The sequence below is a fragment of the Gymnogyps californianus genome, chromosome 2, assembly GCF_018139145.2.
Source record: "Gymnogyps californianus isolate 813 chromosome 2, ASM1813914v2, whole genome shotgun sequence".
Taxonomy (NCBI): Eukaryota; Metazoa; Chordata; class Aves; order Accipitriformes; family Cathartidae; genus Gymnogyps; species Gymnogyps californianus.
Genome location: NC_059472.1, coordinates 27,726,578 through 27,742,624, shown reverse-complemented (window position 1 = coordinate 27,742,624; position 16,047 = coordinate 27,726,578).

The following is a 16,047-nucleotide window of genomic DNA, read 5'->3' as shown; positions in this document are numbered from 1 at the left end:
AAAAAGATGGACTTGGTAAAATAGGAAGCAGAAGAGTTAATTTTTTCAGAACAGGGGCGGGGGGAGTACTTCAAGGATGAGGGTTGGGTCTCTGCCCTTTGTCTTCACATGTAGCAAATTTAACTGCATGAACTGATGACATTTATAACGAGACTTACTTACTACACATTGGGCTACATCTGTAATGACACTGTATATACTAATGCACCTTGTAAGTCAAAAACAAGCAGCCCATAAATCCAAGCAGTTTTTACCGCCCATAGGGTTAAAGCCTTTTGTCAAGTCCACCTTAGAGCCTGTCTCCTTTAATTGCTCAAAACTGACTGCTAAAGCCTCAGCACAATTATGGCTGGAAATAAACTATATTACACAGCGATTTCAGTTCATGATGGGTAGCCATGGTAACGCCAAGCAATAAGGCTTAAAAAAGGAAATGGCCTTAAAGGGCAAAAATGTGCATCTTGAATCCAGGCAAGTGGGATACTGAGGAGGTTTTGTTTCTTCAGAAGGAAAAATTCTTTTTTTTCTGCCCCAGTTAATTTTTTAGGTTCTATTTTAAGGTAATTAACTTCTTCATTTGCCTCACAGAAACTAACACTCATACATTTTTTATTTTCAGTTGCATACTCATTAAAGTCTTCATATTTAGCTGTCTATTGTTTGAAGCACTCATATATTGGGGTCCATACTGCTGTGTGGCCAATGATATTAATAAAAAATTCCTTTCATCTGAGCTTTTGCTTTTAGCTTGTGATTTGTTGTTACATGTTTATTTCGGTGAGCAGTGCAGGCTTGGTCCCTGTTACTTTAAAGTAAGAAGATCTACTGTAAGACAATGTGATTTTGGTGGCATGTTCAGTATTTCTCAAGCCCAATCCTGAGCTCCTTCACCTGTTGCACGCCCTGTAAAGCTAGCCTCAGTCCCATTGCCTGTAATTGTTTTGAAATGTGGGTTTAGTTCTTTAAATCCTTTCAAAGCTTTCAGATCACCACTTTTATTAGTTCAAATTGATAGTGCATTTTTTGCTATGTGTGCGACACTGAAAGTCCAAGAAAATCAAATGGACAAACAGCTGCTTTTCAAAAAGAACTGCGTAAATTAACTATAAACAAACACACCAATCTGCTAGGTCTGTCGGCTTCTGTAATAGGAGACAGATATCATTAAATTTCTTAGGCGATCATCATACAGAAGCCTAAATATTTGATTTTTTTTTTCTTTTCTCTATCCAAAAGTCAGCTACACTACCACAGAAGAAAATTGTACGGGTCTGACATGATTTGCTCTGAAGAAATCCAAGTCTATTGCTGCTATCCATCTCCTAGTTATTTTTCCAAAGCTTCTAATCGTTTCATTTTCTGTTAAATTTTTTTCCAGGGATTGAAGTTAAACTGACTATAGAACAGCTACTGTATTATCTCTTGGATCCTTTTTTCCTCCCTTCACTAAAGACAGGTCCTGGTAAATAATCCTTTCTCCCCAAGGGCACAAACTTGTCACTGGTTCCAAGAGGCTTCCTTCCTTCAGGTCTTCATGCATCTTAAGATAAAGTGTGTCAGACTCAGGTGAGTTGAAAACATCTAATTTACCCAATTTCTCTCTAATTTGTTCTTTCCATATTCCAGTCTGAGACCTTACCCCTTTGTTGTGGTCCATAGCTGTATTAGGTCACAGTTGAACTTTTTGGTGAAGACAGGCTCAAAAACACATATACAATTTGCTTTCTTGATGTCCTTTGTTAGTCACTGTTCCTGTCCATTAGTTAGCAGAAAAGTATAGGCTTTGGTCTTCCTCTTGCTTCTCATACACTGATTGAAGGGGCTGAGGATTTCTTATCATCACTGATGTTTCCTCACAACTATATTTCACTTATGCTTTGTCCTTCTGATGTTCTTCCTATTTGCTCAGTTTGTCTTTTTATGTCCATCCTTAGTGATTTGATCTACTTTCCACTTTCTCTGTTCTCTCTTCTTGGGTTTGATGTCAATGAAGAGTTCACAGTTTAACTAACCTGATCTCTTCCTACATTTTTTATCCTTCTGCATTGGGACAGTTTGTGCTTCTGCCTTTAGTAGTGTTTTCTTGAAGAACTGCCAGGTCTCTTTAATGCCTTTGAAAATCCCTTGACATTTCCAGAAATGCTATGCAATCCCAAAGATGAACAATATACTCTTCAGTAGAGTTTTATGTTTCCTTCATAAAGGTGACACTAAGCCTGGATAAAAGGCTCAATCTACACAGCTTCAGAACAGGCGAGGCAAATAACCTCCTGTTAGATGTGCCCACCAAACCCTTCCAAAAACATTCTTACCTAAAAAGAGGCTTGTAGGACACCTTCACCAATGAAGTTCTACTCTCACCGGATGGGTCTTTAATTGGAGAAATAATTCAGTGTCCTTCCAGGAAGAGAAAGAAAATTAAAGAGTAAGAAACAGTTATTTTTTAAAGATAGGCTGAAACTGGAAATCTTTTGCTTTTCCTTAGTCTTGGGTGGTGGTTGTTTTGCTTTTTCTAAAGTTAATCTATCTAATGATAATCTAATGATCAGTTTATTATTTATTTTGTGCAGAACTGTACAAAATTTGGTTGGTTTCTTTTGTATTTGACATTGCTTCTCTTCTGTAAATGTTATGCTTCTTAGGGTATAACTACTTGCTGTTAGATGAGAGTGGCTCTTGTGCTGGTCATTATAATACTGTCACACTGGAGAAACAGTCACACTTTCTTAATTATGAATCTCTTGTTATATACAATTACAACAAACATATCAGAGAATAGATTTTAATGAAACTTTTCTGCTTTACTATCTGATTTTGAGTATTCAGTACGTTAAGTGGTCACTTTAAATTCTCCACATTACTGTATCCTGCTCCTTCAACAGTACTGATTAAAAGGAGATAATATTACAGCAGGCAGGATAGTCTTCGATTTCAGTCTCTAAACCAATCAATAGCTATCAGTCTAGATGATTTATGATTCCTTTCACTCTAGAACCTGATCATTCACATACATTCATGAATTTATTTTTACAGCACATTTCTAAATCACTATCATGCTCATAGGAAATTGAAGGCATAGGAGGCCAAATAAATGGGGTATGGCAGAGTCATGAGCAGAATTAGGGTCTTTGCTGTGTTCTTTCTCAGACACCAGAAAATTTCCCTAAAGACTGTAAACATGTGGAATACTTCTTGTGGAAGTGCATAGGAGCTATACGGGATTACTCAAATATAACTTTAAGTGTTCAATTTCATAACCTTTCCCCATGGAACCACTGAGGACTCAGAAGGACGCCCTGGAAGTTTCATTTGCTGTACAGAGGGATGAGGATCTTAATTCTACAGCCCAGGTTTGTTACCTGAAGTTAGACTGCCTGAATTCTTGGTTTGAAGGCAAGTTTGCAACCTACAGAGCCTTCCTCATTCGGAATGCATTTTCCAGGATGCTGGATATTAAGGATGCTTCACAGAAAAGCATTTTTGAAACCAGTTAGCCCTACCTAGTAAGTAATTTCAGTTATCCTAAAAAGCATTACAGGGAACATCGTAACGGCAAGATTATGAGAACACTACAAAAAAGTCATGTAGTAGACAGGCTTGAGTAGCAGAGCATGAATAAGAGCTGAGAGCTGTGGCCACAGCAGACGTTTGCAGGCAATGGAAATAAATTCGAACTTAATAGAGGAAGTGAGAGAAGTGAAAGTGAAGAGGTAACCAAATGTAAGAATAATTTTTAAGCGGTGGTGTATTGTGATTATACTGACAGATGGAAGTGAGAACTGCACTGAATTGAGAGAACAAGACCTATAGAAATCAGTGATGATCTGGAATGTATACTGGTAAAACTTGTTGGCAACAAACTATGTCTTTATTTTGTAACACTGGTCTTAGGAAACATCCAACTTTCCAGCTTGTAAGCAGACACCAAACCTCTACCCTGTTTGTGTTTTTAACTTGTTTATATATTGATTATCTTTGGACTCTGAAACTTGGCTAAATGTTTTAGAGAGTTCACCAGTGACATCAATACTTGGTTCATAAGACTGTCTGACAGCAGAGCTTCCTCATACGTAATTGTACTATTTAATTCTGCAGAGTATCCTGGAGTAGTTTATGTGAAAGATGTTTGTGGTGGGTTGACCCTGGCTGGATGCCAGGTGCCCACCAAAGCTGCTCTATCACTCCCCCTGCCCCCAACTGGACAGGGGAGAGAAAACATAACAAAAGGGTCCTGGGTCGAGATAAGGACAGGGAGAGATCACTCACCAATTACGGTCATGGGCAAAACAGACTTGACTTGGGGGAAAAAAAAATAATTTAATTTATTACTAGTCAAATCAGAGTAGGATAATGAGAAATAAAACCAAACCTTAAAAACACCTTCCCCCCACCCCTCCCTTCTTCCCGGGCTTAACTTTACTCCTGATTTTCTCTACAGCCTCCCCCACAGTGGCGCAGGGAGATGGGGAATGGGGGTTGTGGTCAGTTCCTCACACATTGTCTTTGCCACTCCTTCCTCCTCAGGGGGAGGACTCCTCACACTCTTCCTCTGCTCCAGCATGGGGTCCCTCCCATGGGAGACAGTCCTCCATGAACTGCTCCAACGTGAGTCCTTCCCACGAGCTACAGTTCTTCACAAACTGTTCCAGCGTGGGTCCCTTCGATGGGGTGCAGTCCTTCACGAACAGACTGCTCCAGCGTGGGTCCCCCACGGGGTCACAAGTCCTGCCAGCAAACCTGCTCCAGCATGGGCTCCTCTCTCTCCACGGGTTCACAGGTCCTGCCAAGAGCTTTCTCCAGCACGGGCTTCCCATGGGGTCACAGCGTCCTTCAGGCATCCACCTGCTCCAGCGTGGGGTGCTCCATGGGCTGCAGGTGGATATCTGCTCCACCGTGGACCTCCATGGGCTGCAGGGGGACAGCCTGCCTCACCATGGTCTTCACCACGGGCTGCAGGGGAATCTCTGCTCTGGTGCCTGGAGCACCTCCTCCCCCTCCTCCTTCACTGACCTTGGTGTCTGCAGAGTTGTTTCTTTCACATATTCTCACTCCTCTCTCCAGCTGCAATCGCTGCTGTGCAGTAAATTTTTTTCCCTTCTTAAATATGTTATCCCAGAGGCACTACCACCATTGCTGATGGGTTCGGCCTTGGCCAGCAGCAGGTCTGGCTTGGAACCCACTGGCATTGGCTCTGTCGGACACAGGGGAAGCTTCTAGCAGCTTCTCACAGAAGCCACCCCTGTAGCCCCCCGCTACCAAAACCTTGCCACACAAACCCAATACAATGTTTTATGTAAATAATTATACAACTGACTTAACAAAGTCACTCCAGTAGGAGAGCAGATCTGTTTTCGAAGGCAGGCAACTCCCTGTAGACAGCATATCTCCCAGGCCTAACTGTGGCTGTGTTTTGAAGGAGAGTTTCAGTGATCTTAGGGGATTTTTATCTGACAGGCAGCCTGCAAATGCTGCTGTAGTTCAGCTGTGCTGAAGAAACTGTATAATATCTAGCTTGAAAATAAAGGCTGAGTACCTGGGGCAATCAATAGCAGAAGTTAGATTCCCCAATGCAAATCTATCAGCAAACCAAGACCGGGACTCATTGCTCCCTTAATTCAAAACAGTCTGTGTTTTAATTCAAAACAGTCTGTGTTAGTGACATAAACCAAACCATAAATTCTAGAAACATAACCCTAAAACCATGGCTGTGTAAGTGAGAGGTACCTGTGACTTTTCTGGTTGTTTGTAATAGGTTTTACCTTCTTTGGAGTCATTTTTGTCTTCCAATACATCCACATACTTCTTCAGACTTTCTTTCTCCTACACTTCCCCCTTGATATGCCAAGCTCTGATTTGATTAAACCTCACAGAAAGTCAGACTTCAGTTGTGCCAGCTGAAGGCACTGGGCCCCCTAAAGCAAGAAAGAAGAAGCCAGATTACAGTAGACCTAGAAGTCAGAAAGTCTGGGTGCCACTTCTCTAATGGTGCAAAGAATTAGAAACAATAATAAGACACTTCCCAGGCATGATACAGAGGTTAACTAAGCTGGTTTTTAAGATCACAGAATCATAGAATGGTTTGGGTTGGAAGTGACCTTTCAAAGATCATCTAGTTCCAACCCCCCTGCCGTGGGCAGGGACACCTTCCACTAGACCAGGTTGCTCAAAGCCCCATCCAACCTGGCCTTGAACACTTCCAGGGATGGGGCATCCACAGCTTCTCTGGGCAACCTGTTCCAGTGCCTCACCAGCCTCATAGTAAAGAATGTCTTCCTTTTATCTCCAACCTAAACCTATCCTCTTTCAGTTTAAAATCATTGTCCCTTGTCCTGTCACTACAGGACATGGTAAAAAAGTCTCTCTCTATCTTTCTTATAAGCCTCCTTCGTATATTGAAAGGCTGCAATAAGCTGTCCCCAGAGCCTTCCCTTCTCCAGGCTAAACAACTCCATCTCTCTTCTAAAGTAAAGATACTTTAGAGTATGTCTTTGTATGCACAGTAAAGGTACAACATTTAGCATCAGGCCAGTAGCGCCAAACCCCCCCCAAAAAAACAGGTCCACTCTTCACTTTCAAGCAGCCTCCCCCTTCATCTTGAGTTGTCAGTCCCAACCATTACTCCATACTGCAGTGTGTGACAGGGGTAGCACTGGTCTGTGCTGGAAGACCTAACTTCCATCCGCAAAACTGGAAGTGGCTTTTCAGGTAACGTGGAGCACATGAACTGATCCATGTGCCCCAGTGCCCTCAACAGCAGCAGGGAGGGGAGGAGGGAGGGAATGACATCCTTCTCTTTTGTAGAACCAACAGAGTAGATCAATGGGTGATCAATGATGTGCTGTGTAACAACCACGGTTTTGTATAAACAGTACTTTAGACTGGTTCACTGACTGCCCAAACACTCTTTTACACCTTCGAGGAGAGAGACCCTGCCAGTTCAGAGACTAAACAAGCACAAAAAGGAGTGACAGGGTAGTTTGAAGTAGGAAACAACGAGTTTGTGTAACATTAAAAATCCTATGGACTTCGGCAGTGGCAGAAGGAGGGGGAAAATAGAATTAGGGAGCAGGGCTGTAGCACTGAAAACTATATGTATATTGAAGTGACAATATAGGAGAGTCTTAGGCAGTCTGACACAGGCACTGGGATCAGAGGGGCAGTTATGCAAGCCTGTTTTAATCCCCCAGGACAGCCTTGTGATGCAGTGTGCACCATGAGACGATAGCTTAGGAGGACACCGGTGCAGACACTGTGATGCTTTATACCCCTCTACTAGGAAGCTACATCACGGTGCCTGTGGAGAAGCAGGCCCAGGTCAACACATGGATGATGATACTCAGCAGAGGTGGCAGATCTCCCTCATGCTCCCTGCTGCCTCAGGGCTCCATTTCAGCTTCTTCGCTGCTCTGGGGTCTTGATGTGCCTCACCCATCTCATCAGGGAACCACGGGGACTCACCAGCCAGCTGGGACTTGCATGTCAGACCACAAAAAAGTACAGATGTCCAACCCATATGAATTAGTCATACTAAGAGGGGAGGAAGGAGTAGGGCAGTGAGTAGCAGGATAATACAGGATGCCAATTTGTGAGTCTTGCACTCCATGCATGAGCCTTGACACCTCTGCACCAGAGGTGTGCTGCTGCAGGAGGACCTGCAGTTGCACCTGTACACAGAGCTCCCTGCAGATGCGACTTGGGCACACCAGGCTCAAAGGCACATCCCACAAGTTACAGCAGGGCACTGATTCTGCTGCACAGCATGTGTGTGGAGTCCTGAGGATGGGGTAGAGCAACATACCAGGTTCTTCTCTTCTCTGAACCAGAAAAGTGAATTTCATGCTTAAAGTGTGAGGTCTGACAACCCCCCTGCTAGCACCATGTCACAGCTGCTGTCTTAGTCCCAGACAAAGCAACAAACTTTGCCCTCATAGCCTCCTGAGCACTCAGATAATCCCCACGCACCTCTCCTTTTTGTGTCATTTTGGAACAGAAAATGTTTTGAACTCAACTTGTAAAATTAAAAGTACATTTCCTGCCCTTCTAATGCAAGTTTTTTTCATTTTGTGCCCTGGACTGAGAAAATACTTTGTGTTCTAAAGCAGAATGAAAGCAATAAATAAATCCACACATAAAATATACCTTGTGTGCAAAATAACAATCAGAAAACAACATATTGGGTCAATGAAAATACTGTGTTTCACCATAAATTAGATGTTTCGTTCTGATTTTGATTAACTTGAATCATATGAAATGAAAACTTGATAAGGAAAAGTAATTTGAGAATAGAAAAGATCAACACTGAGTGTTAGACTGAATCAAAATGTTTTCTCCCGTTTTCCTTTTAAGAAAAAATTAGTTAAGCACATTTCAGTGTTTGGAGTGATGGACTGATAATTATAATGTTGCAACTTCAACAACGCTTGTATTTTCTCCATTGGATGACTAACAGCAATTCTACAACATGCAGTGGAGTGCAGAAGGGACAATAAATTTTATGCCAGAGCAAGAAGCCACAATAGTCCATTGCTTGCCTTGGGAAGTTTTAACTTGGTCCCCACTGCACCTTGTAGATGTGACCAAAATCTCACAGCATGAGCTCTGTGCTTAGTCTTCCAAGCTGCATTTGTCCCATATAGCAGGGACAAGCACTTGGTTACACGCCTAGCACACATTTGGACACCACAGGTAAGAAAGATTAATTATATCAAAAGTTGGGAGCAAGAAGTTTAGAGGTTTAGAGGTTTTAGAGATTTAAATCAGAGGTTTAGGAGAGTGAAAAAGAAGAAAGTGTGAAAAGTAAGAAAATAGGTTGGAATTTGGCTTTCTAACTTAAGGTGACAGGATGAATGTGGCCTCAAATGTAAAAAAAGAATTGTGTGCATATATGTACACACAGAAAGCATTTCACCATATGTATGTATGGTGAAAATGACAGTAGCATTTGGCTTGGTGACAACTTATCTGATGCTCTATACAAAATTATAGCACTGTCCCTATCAGCAGTGTCTTCTCTGAAGTGTAGGGTCATTTTGCCTTTAAGAATAAAGGAAAATCCTCTGATACTTGTTGAAGGTTTGCACATTCAGCCAGGTCTGGAGTAGGAAGTGCAGCTGATTTCATTAAGGGTATGTGGTCTTTCAGAGATAACTAAATGGGCCATGCAAGAAATCTTCTCCAAGGAGGCAGACAGTTCAAAGCACCTGTTTGAGAGGTATGGTATGGAAGATTATGGAGTAGTCATGAGCTACAAGCAAGCCACAGCATCCTCTGGAGATCAGGTCTGCTTTCAGTGAAGCAGTCCTTCAGAGCTGATTGAATAGGAGCCCAGATCAACTGTGTATCTCCCTGTTCTGTTGAAGCTTCTCTAGTCAACACTTTCATGGCATTTTTCATATTCACAATTGAAAGAAATTTAACTATTAAAGAAACAATATAGGGAGTAAATAATTTTCTTTGATTTATCCTTGACAGAAATTCTATCATGCCCTAAAGCTGAACACTCCACTTTTCTTCCCCTAATACAGGCATTTCCCCACCTTTTCATCAGACACTGCACTGCTCTGGGCCTTGTTAAAATATGAGGTCTGTGGGGCATTGCTGCTGTCCTTGCACGCACTTAGATAGATAGCTCCTGTGATGCTCTAAGTTTGTCTGCACAAAATTCATACAAAAAATACACTGAAAGCACATTCTTAACTTTCCAAATTAGTTATTAAAAGCTGAGGAAATACTAGGATTAAAATTTGCCCCATTGTGCTAATGTTTATGTAAGAGAATGTAATATGAACACACTCTCCTCTCCTCTCTTCCCTCCTCCTCTTCTCTCCTCTCTTCCAGAAATAGATGGATTTTCAAAAAAGCCTCAAGAGATGAGAGAGTCCAGTTACCCTTATATGATGGATGAAAGAGTCCAGTTAGCCCAATCATCCTTCCCCAATAATGGCAAAGACCTGTGGCACGGAGATCAAACAGAAAATTATCAACCGACTCAGGGTACCCAGTTTAATATATCTCAAAGCTGCTATTACAGGTAAGAAAAATAGTATTTTTATATAGCATAGGTCCCTGCGTCTCCATTTGTAGCTTCAGTTCAACAGTCGTGCTGGCTGAAAGATCTCCAAAGCAGCTGCTGCTCTGCCAAATCTTTCTTACATCCTGGTTCCAAGGCAGAGAGAAGCTAGAACTTTTTTTTTTTCACTTGCGCTAAACCCCAATTTTTTTCTATAGTCTCAATCACTAAAATAGCTGAAATATTTTGGCTGAAATTTAAAAGAGAAGGCAATCAACCTGAGCAGTCACCCAACACAGCAAACTTCAACCCAGGGGAAAGTTTGGCTAAATTATAAGCATCTGAATGCAATCTTACAAAAAGAAGTACCAAGCAATGCTGGCAATAGGTGGGGCTAGAAGCCTTCCCAGTAATGTGAAGGTGCTTACTTTTGGACACAGTTATGGAACCACAAAAGAGATCAATATTGCAGCACAGGTATTAGCTCTTCCTTCAAAATCATTTGTCTTGCTGGTGAGAAAAGCAGCACCATTACCCTATCACAAAGTCTGTTACCCTGCGAGTAACAACAGGCAGCTAGTCAGTCAGTCAGTTAGGCAGCCAGAAGTGTTTTGTTCAGCAAGAGCTCTCTTCTCACTGTGAAGCAAAATTATGAAACAAATGGCAGTCTGCTGAAAAGCTCTGCTTTGCCATGGGGCTCCCTGAGAAGCAGGTGAAAAAAGCCACACTTCCATTTAACCATAGCATCTTCCATTTGGCCAGCAAGCAAAGCTGTCCCAGGCAAAAAATAAATGATGCCTCAGCAAATATAATAATGCCTCAGCATCTGCAAAATGGTATTTCTGACTGTGCAAAGTTCCTTCCAGAGGGATCTCAGATGAAGCAAGGGAGTCTCTCTTCTGAAATGGTACAGAAAACCAGAAGTTAAGTTTCTAACCTTGCAAACACATGACTGTTGGCTTTCTCGCATTTTATTCTCTCTCTTCTTATAAAGAAACTGTTCTTTGAGGATGTGCTGGTTTTGGCTGGGATAGAGTTAATTTTCTTCATAGTAGCTAGTATGGGGCTGTGTTTTGGGTTTGTGCTGAAAACAGTGTTGATGATAATACAGAGATGGTTTCGTTGTTGCTGAGCAGTGCTTACACAGAGTCAAGGCCTTTTCTGCTCCTCACACCACCCCACCAGTGAGCAGGCTGGGAGTGCACAAGAAGTTGGGAGGGGACACAGCTGGGACAGCTGATCCCAGCTGACCAAAGGGACATTCCATACCATAGGATGTCATGCTCAGCATATAAAGCTGGGGGAAGAAGAGGGAAGGGGAGGACGTTCAGAGTGATGGCATTTTGTCTTCCCAATAACTGTTATGCGTGATGGAGCCCTGCTTTCCTGGAGATGGCTGAACACCGGCCTGCCGATGGGAAGTGGTGAATGAATTCCTTGTTTTGCTTTGCTTGTGGGCACGGTTTTTGCTTTACCTATTAAACTGTCTTTATCTCAACCCATGAGTTTTCTCACTTTTACCCTTCTGATTCTCTCCCCCATCCCACTAGCGGGGAGTGAGCAAGCAGCTGTGTGGGGCTTAGCTGCCGGCTGGGGTTAAACCACGACAGAGGGTGATTCAGATTAGTCCCTCCACCCTTCCCCAGCTGGATATGTGATAAAATTAGAGTCACAGCTACAGAACTACTTCCTTTCTCTGCAAGACTCTGTTGCAGACCCTGATTGGTTCTCAGCCCAGGGCAACCTCCTGGTTGCTTCAGTATTTGAACATGTATAAAGGCGCATACAAAATAGGAGAAGATCATATGATTTCATTTTATATGAGTTCAGTCTCAAACAATTCAATAGATACCAATTATAGAGACACATGAGGCTATTCCGTATATTCCAGTTCAACACCCCACCTATTGCAGTGTTATACAGGAACTGGACAGAGCCATAATTAATTTTATTCCCATTCCCCTCCTGTTCCATATCCCCATGGATAATCTTCCAAGTTCCCTTAGATCCACTAAAGAACAAAGAGCTTTCTAGGTCAGGTGCTGCAGCATCTAATGTGTAGACAATGTCCAAAGAGGGAAGCTTACCTTAGAGATTTTGCCACAGAACATGGTATAGCAGGAGAAAGTTAGCTTAGAGTAAGAGCCCAAACACCCAGTACCCTGAGCCAGAAGAACGCTAATTCAAAATGACTGTGTAAAGCCAGGATGATGTTAGGGATGATGTTGATACAGACAAGTCCTGCAGTTTAAGGAAGAAGCCCTTCTGTCCATTTAATATGCACAGCTGTGAATCCCTTCAAGAAGGGGTTGGTCCACTCTTTTCAAAAGCCAAACTGAACTCAGTTGATTTTGAATATATTAAGTACAGAACTATATAATCTATTATTAATATATATATAAGTATATATAAATAATATATTAAAAAATGAGTGAGCTATCCATGGTTTTCTTTTACACAATAGTCTGCTGGTTATAGCAAACTTCCCGGAAAAGTGCAAGCCCAACTCATTTCCTTCCTCTCCCTGAGGGAATTTCAAGCTACAGTTTCACCATTTTCTTCAAGCACCTTTAGCACTCTGAAATTATTCTGCAGTAGGAATAAAGCAGAGTCATCAGCCTTCCAATGAAGCTGTGTCAAAAAAGTGCAGAACAGAATTCAGGATTTATTGGTGCTTTCAGGGCCTGGGGACTCTCCAGGGAAGAGTTATCCAATGCTCTCTTATTTAATTATATGACCCTATTCTATTTCAGGTTTTTCTTCTTATGATATTTCTCTCTCACGCTGCTTTGTGTGTGTGTTGGGGTTTTTTGTGGTTTGGTTGTTTGTTTTTTTTAAAGCCTGTAAAAGGCAACTCTTGCTTCCAAGAATTTTTCCCCTTAAGCACTGAAACTGCTATAAAAATGTAGACAAACAGATATTGCTAAAATGGTAGGTGTCACTTGCACACAGTATAGCGGAAGCTGTCTGACTCATTTTACTCCTTACTGTGTGTCTTACTAGTGCCAGTTAGTGGTCACATCCATAATGTGACCTGAATTGTGATAGAAAATGCCTTTAAAAGTCAAATACTTGTTATTGAATATTGTATAACATGAAATCAGAATTAAGGCTACTGAAAAGCAATGAAACCAACACGTTGATAAAGATTGTTTCTGCTTTGCTGTTAGCTCAAGCTATAACTTGGGTTTTCCTTCAAAGCTGACTTCTATTCACACACAAGAATCACTAGCATAAATCTGAAGGCTTTCTGGGCCCCCAGAAGTTGACTTATTGGAGCTGAGAGGGGCTGGAAACTTTTGAGATTCCTGGTTTCACTCCTCAGGATGGATCACAAAAGCTTCTCAGGTGCCTTTGTAGTCCCTTTGTACAGACTTTTTTTTCTCCCCAGAATATGTCCAGTATGCAACATGCAATAGTAGTTGCTGTGAAGAGAAACCCATATAAGAAAACATATCTACTTCTGCACCTTTTTCTGCACTTTTTTCTGTACTGCACAAAACAAAATTAAATAATCAAAAGAGCATTTTAGTGAATAGGAGCCTGGAACATCTTTCACACAGAAATTATTTCATTTCATAAGGACTGCTCACACAGGAAAGCCCTGCCACAGGGATGAAACACAGCATTTTTTGATTTTTTAAAATATTTTTTATTTCTTCATTTTGGATTATTCTTTTTAGATGTTATTATAAACAGGGAAGTTCTAAAGACAGGCAGTGTTAAAAGCAATTGGGCAATACGCAATTTATGCAGTTAAGGAACTAAAATTATGTATTACCATGGTTGCTTTCATTTCTCAACAATTCTTGTAACAGTTGTTTATTTTACTCTCTAAATACATAAATAGAACTGTAATAAAATAACTCTGAACTCACTTAGCTTTTGAAGGATTAAAGTTTCAGTTAGCAGCAATTAGGGTAGTTCCCCGGAGTCAAAAAGTGGTGCTGTACATTTCTATGTCACTGTAAAGAATTGAAATAAGACATGGAATAAAAAAGCTGAAATCTTGGCTGTAAGAAACAAGTTGTAACTCCAGTTAGGGTCAATGACTGCAGAGACAGATATCACAAAAGCAAAATTAGCTACACTTTCAAGATACCCTGTGATTATGGAAATCAGAACTAGTATTCTTTTGGGGCAGAACAGGAGAATAGGTAAGATAATGCAGAAAAGGTGAAATTATACTTGTAGGTTGCCAGGGATCATAGCTCTCCTAGACTTTTGAGAGTTGTGGGATTTTTAGAAGCTAAGAAACAGAAATCAACTTTCCTGACAATTGTTTTGGATTTTGAGTTTAAATGTATTACAATAAATAATTCAGAATACTCTCCAAGGTGTTATGTTTGAGTGGCAGGTAGTACTTGCCAAGTTCTTTCATAGAAGTAGTACCTGATAGAAGTAGTACTCAACAGAAATTTTACAGAAATAGCCAGCATGCAAGTAAAGCTGAATAAAAGCCAGCACAGTGTCTGGCTATCTGTATTTTCATTTTTCACTGGGTTACATCATCCCAGAGAGCCATTCATGGAGAATGAAACATTCATACTTTATTTGTGATCTCCTTATAAACAGAATATTAATTAAAGGATGTAATGACACAAGCAGATTGTATTCTAAGCATATTAGTTGAATATGTAATAGTGTTATTTGGAAGCAACATATTATGCAGCTGGTCTTGGTCATAATCCACAACATTTTGTACATGATTACGTATATTTGCAATCAGTTAAAAAAATAAAGAGCAGGTATGAGTTAACTATTTGCAATGTGAATCTTATTGTAAAATGACATTTCAAAGTAATGTAAGACTACATTTCTGTCTGATGTGAACTAGCATATATGAAAAGAAAAATTCTTGAACATTTGGGGCTCATCAGTTCTTAGACCATTCAAGGTAGAAGGGATCTCAGATCTGTAATCCAACCACTTGTTCAAAGCAAGGTCATCTATGAGATCTGATGTGCTAAAGAAAGCTCAGGAAATACAAAAATACATATAGTATATTCCTGGTTACTGTTATTTTGACTTGATCTTTTCCTAACGTTTGTGGTCATAGATCTCCTTGGCGTGTGAAGTCCCATTGACTTGGGACTCACTCCACGTACTCTGTAATGTAAAAGCTGGTGAAAAAACATTTAGCATTACATTTGTTAACTGAAATCTATTCTCTTTTAAAACACATTTTTCAACCTTTTATCAGATACTCCTAACCCTGATTCCACATGAAAAGCCTCACTGCCAAGAACTTTGTTAGCTATCGTTAATAGAAAGCAAAAGTTACTGTTGTGAAATGTTGGATAATTTATGACACTCCCACACTTCACTTGAATTAATTATTTCTGGTTTCTTCCAGAGATGTAAGAAGAATACAACATGTATTCTTAAATGTAGTTATACTGGTGGTTTGAATTTATTTATTTTGCTTATGTCTTTCAACCCACCATTCTTTTTTCTCTTTCAAATATCAAGGGAAAACAAGCAAACTATTGGCTTCCTTACAAACCATCACTGTGTTACATTTTTTGAAAAGACATTGCTCACAAAGAGAAACTGGACTAGATTCTGATACTTAACTGTGTTGCTGTCAATCTGCAGGAGCTCCACTGTCTGCTGGTTACAGATAATCATCCTCTGGTTTCCGAATCTCTGGTAGAGCATTAGATTCCTGTTGTCAAATTATCTCCTGCCAACCACAGTTTTAAGGACATAATAACAAATTTTGGGGAAATATAAAACAGGCATTCTGGTCAGCCGTAGTATCTCTCCTCCCAGTTCTCCTGAGCACACATTCAAGTGCACCATTTAATTATTTCAAGAACAGGCAAGTGGGCTTTATCTTCTGCAACTTCATCTCAGACAGCAGGTTATTCTTCATATTTCTACTGTTTTCCAGTATAATGGTTAATTTTGCATTTTCTGAGTCAATTTATTGGCCCATTCCTGTCCCCCACCTCTTTTACATAACTGCAACCTTTTCAAAGTGATTCACTTTTGCTCATCCAACAGAAGTTTGCAATGTCTTGTTTATCATCTCT